Genomic DNA, 5145 nt, shown 5'->3' with positions numbered 1-5145 from the left:
ATGTGCATTGTCTTTGTGTCCTGATCTAATAATTTAAAGATAAGAAACAACAAGATTAGTAACGTCTAGCGCATATACCTTTTGAGCAGCTTTGTGTGAAATGCAACAAATATACAAACAGCGAGGGGGATCGTAAATAGGTGTTATTTGGTCTTGGTCACTTTGCTGTAAAAATATACTACAAACGTCTTATGCAGATGGCAGCGCTGTCGTATGTTCCTTTTCGTTCTTTGAAAATTTTGTTCGAGGCCTGATTTTAATTTTAACATGTCTTTAGTAGATGCTTCTCTAAACAAAAGATATCTTTTATGGTGTGTTAATGAGCACGTTAATTTTCGAATTCCGGTAGGTTTTCAATCCAACATCCGATTTTGATTTTATTTTTTCACTTGTAATGATTGATGATATATATATAATAATAAAAGTCAAAGAGGGTCATTGTGCACTGGTGTGTTGTTACAAAATTTACTGTTGCAATAATAATACTAATAGTAATATGATACATACATTCACTGAAATTTTAAAGATTTATGGGATATTGTAAAGCTTGGATAGAATAACAGTAACATCAAACAAAGAATTATCTCAAGCCTAATTTGTGCAGTTGTTTGATGCAATGATGGTTTTTCTTATTGGAATTTAGGTAGATGTACAATGAACACAGCAAGAATTACTTTTTTCAATTAGTATTCTAAATATTGCATTTTTTAGAGGAAGTATTTAAGAAAAAAAACACATTCAAATTTGTTTCATATACAGTTGCATATTTTGATGTTAGCTAGTTCATAATCATTTTAAACTTTGTAATGTATTTAGAACAGTGTTATTTTTTACAAAGAAATATTAAAATGGTCATTCATAAACTCACTACATAAGAGAAGATAATGTCTTCTACTTACATTTATTACTTTTAGTTTCAAACTTAGCAAGGTACTACTTATAGTAAAAAGGACATTCATGCATGCTTCATGATACCAGTATCATACAAAAACATTTTATAGAGACTTGTACACAAAAAACATATTGTTATAGTTTTTTATGTAACTTATCACATTCACAGTACAAAGTTAATATTCAGTTTATCATATAAATAATAATCTCAAGTTCAACAGCCTACAGAGTTTTTGCCAGCTACCCATCCTCTTCCTGTTTATTTCACCATTGTGTAATATCTTACAGGTTTCTTTCACGATAATTATTTCCCTGACCCTGTGCTGTGGAGGAAAGCTAAAATATAAAAGACATTAGAAAAAGACTAGGTCACAAAATTCCATTTGGCCCATTAAGATCACCAAACAAATGGGCCTGATTTAAACTCATTACATTCATAACATTATCTAACACATTTTAAAGGAATTTAACCCCAGAATTACTGATGAGGACCTCATTAACCTTTCAAATGTTTTATGGAACTGCACATACCCAAACAAAATGTTGAAAAAATTTGAATGTTAATACAAGGAGGTTGAAAACACATGCTTATATAACACAGCTTATTCAGACAACACAAACAAATAAAAGCCCTATCAAAAAAAAAAAAAAACTAATAAATTATTGAGAAAAGGAAACCCTTATTTAAAGGCATGCTGATATTTTTTTATCAGATTCTAACATTATAGGTGGTTTTCCAAGTGACCTTTGATAACCATGTCTTTCTTAAAACTATAAAAAGACACATATTTTAGCACTTTGACTGGTTTATTCCATACAAGAATATGCTACTTAAGCAGAACCTGCAAATGGGTTGACTAATTACACTTGAGAGAATGATAAAATGTATGTGTCAAAAGATAAGATAATATTCAGATTAGAAGAAAAGACTAGGTTAGAAAAGACAGTTTAATCAGGAACCAGCCCAATTTCAGTACTTTGGAACTGAAGGAATTGTTCTAACACAGTTAGTGTGAGAAATTAAATACTTAGTATTCTTTATTAATTTGAACCAAGTTGTTAGTTGTTTTTTTATGTTAAACTCTATTGTCTTTTTGTTGTTGTTAAGTCCTCTTGTATTGAACAAGCTTGATGTTCTTTTAACTGTACATCTAATGATTTAAAGCTTCTTCTGTTTTCCTAAAAAAGATTTTATGAAACAATAATTATTTGTAACTCTTTCAGGAAATTCTCTCGATTGCCTCGTTGTTTCAAATCGACATCTCGTGGACAGAACAACCATCAGAAAAGGTAATATTATAGGAAGTGCATTGTGTGTTTCATGTTTTAAATACTTATTTTACAACTGTCCAGCTAAAGTCGCAGAACATATATAATAGACTGTTTTTTGATAGTAGCTTCATTAACTTAACAAAAGTACACAATTCTTGGCACAAAATATATGTAAATAATTTATTAATTACAAAATTAGAAATGTTGGGTAAGACTCTTTATAAATTATTTTTTAATTTTTTTTATTGGCAGTAACTTTCTGTAACAGAAAACTTCATAGCTAATGGAAGTGGTGATGAAGATGAATTACTAACATTTAAATTCAATTTTGGTTTTCTTAGTTCCTGTCTCTCAGGTTCTCCTGCTTTTCCAGTTAGGTGTTGAGAGATTTGATTATTTATTAAAAGTTTGAATATCAACAATACAAGAAAGTTGTTCAAAGTATGTAAAACCTTGAAAGCCATTGATTGGACACCTACATTAGATCCCATAATAAACCATCAGGTTAGGCATTAAAGAAGTATCCAGCTCACTTGTACAATGTAGTTATGGGTTGAAGTGTGTTGGTGCTAGTGTTTGTGTTGTCCTTGACTGACCAAAAAAGTATCTCGTTCACTTGTTATAGAATGTAGTTATAGGTTGAAATGAATTCGTGCTGGTACTTGTAGCTGTCACCTAATAGAAACTTATCTATATTATCAAACAAGAATTGACAGTGAAGGATTTGCTCTTTGCCCACAAGAACCTAAAGATGTGTTAAATTATAAAACACAGATGATAGTTCTCATACTATTATCAGATAAGTTGTTCAATGCTATTTTAGTCCTCATCAGCCCAGCTAAGTTGACACAACAATTTGTAACATAGTACTTGAGAGTATTTATGTATGTAAGCCAACCTAACACAGTAATTTGTTACATAGTACTTGAGAGTATTAATGTATGTACAATGTAAGTCAACCTGACACTATAATTTGTTACATAGTACTTGAGAGTATTAATGTATGTACAATGTAAGTCAAACTGGCACAACAATTTGTTACATAGTACTTGAGAGTATTAATGTATGTACAATGTAAGTCAAACCGACACAACAATTTGTTACATAGTACTTGAGAGTATTAATGTATGTACAATGTAAGTCAAACTGACACAACAATTTGTTACATAGTACTTGAGAGTATTAATGTATGTACAATGTAAGTCAAACTGGCACAATAATTTATTACATAGTACTTGAGAGTATTAATGTATGTACAATGTAAGTCAACCTGACACAACAATTTGTTACATAGTACTTGAGAGTAACAATGTATGTACTATGTAAGTCAACCCGACACTATAATTTGTTACATAGTACTTGAGAGTATTAATGTATGTACAATGTAAGTCAAACTGGCACAACAATTTGTTACATAGTACTTGAGAGTATTAATGTATGTACAATGTAAGTCAAACTGGCACAACAATTTGTTATATAGTACTTGAGAGTATTAATGTATGTACAATGTAAGTCAAACTGACACAACAATTTGTTACATAGTACTTGAGAGTATTAATGTATGTACAATGTAAGTCAAACTGACACAACAATTTGTTACATAGTACTTGAGAGTATTAATGTATGTACAATATAAATCAAACTGACACAATAATTTGTTACATAGTACTTGAGAGTATTAATGTATGTACAATATAAGTCAAACTGACACAATAATTTGTTACATAGTACTTGAGAGTATTAATGTATGTACAATGTAAGTCAACCTGACTCAACAATTTGTTACATAGTACTTGAGAGTAGTAATGTATGTACAATGTAAGTCAACCTGACACAATAATTTGTTACATAGTACTTGAGAGTATTAATGTATGTACAATGTAAGTCAAACTGACACAACAATTTGTTACATAGTACTTGAGAGTATTAATGTATGTACAATGTAAGTCAACCTGACTCAACAATTTGTTACATAGTACTTGAGAGTATTAATGTATGTACAATGTAAGTCAAACTGGCACAACAATTTGTTACATAGTACTTGAGAGTATTAATGTATGTACAATTTAAGTCAAACTGACACAACAATTTATTAAATAGTACTTGAGAGTATTAATGTGTTTCACAGCAATTCATTTAATGTTTAACATCTTATTGTTTTGATCATCAGGTATTCAGACACAGATCTTTTATTCTTAGGAGTTTATTATAGAAAGGGGTTAAATTCGATCCTAGTTGATTGACAGCGTGGAACAGAATCTGTGTATGCCAACTTTTGATCCTAGTGACTGTTTTATAAATTTAAAACTTGTACATTTTGAGATAAAGTTGTTTTGTGAAACAGAAACATTAAAATTTTATGTACATTATGGACAAAGTTATTTAACTTTAATAACAAAAATACTGTGTTAAAATATATATATATATATTAAGTAGATTAAAATGGTTTTTAAATAGAAGTCTTTCATTTGATTATTTCAGCCTTTTTTAGTTGTGGAGTTTGAAACAGAACAAGATGTAAGGAAACTGATGTCAAGAACAGTGTTAGTTAGGTAAGCATACTAGAAAAGAAAACTCCCCAATTCCTTCAGCTAGAGTAAGTATGTTGGTTTGTTAGATAAATTAGTCATATTACAAGTACCAACGAGATGAAAACATGTCAACTACATAAAAAAATTGTATGAAAAGTTTAATGGACTACATACTCTTGAGAGAAAGACATTTTGGTCTTTATGCTAAAGACTTCTTCAGGCTCTGCTAACTTGCTGGGGTGTATAATAGGAAGTGTATCAAGCACTGCTAACTTGCTGGGTGTACAATAGGAAGTGTATCAAGCACTGCTAACTTGTGGGGTGTACAATAGGAAGTGTGTCAAGTACACTGCTGACTTGCTGGGGTGTATAATAGGAAGTGTATCAAGCACTGCTAACTTGCTGGGTGTACAATAGGAAGTGTATCAAGCACTGCTAACTTGTGGGGTGT

At 30.5% G+C, this 5145-nt stretch overlaps 1 long non-coding RNA gene across 1 annotated transcript; it reads left to right on the top strand.

Annotated features, from left to right (window-relative positions):
- The first annotated feature begins 227 nt into the window (after positions 1–227).
- LOC111088802 lies at positions 228–4730 on the top strand. The gene is made up of 3 exons (XR_002613212.1): positions 228–345; positions 2116–2181; positions 4645–4730. It is a non-coding gene; the product is annotated as an uncharacterized LOC111088802 (long non-coding RNA).
- Positions 4731–5145: the final 415 nt, after the last annotated feature.

The sequence above is a fragment of the Limulus polyphemus genome, unplaced genomic scaffold (assembly GCF_000517525.1).
Source record: "Limulus polyphemus unplaced genomic scaffold, Limulus_polyphemus-2.1.2 Scaffold4468, whole genome shotgun sequence".
NCBI lineage: Eukaryota > Metazoa > Arthropoda > Merostomata > Xiphosura > Limulidae > Limulus > Limulus polyphemus.
This window is presented reverse-complemented; position numbering and strand designations above follow the sequence as displayed.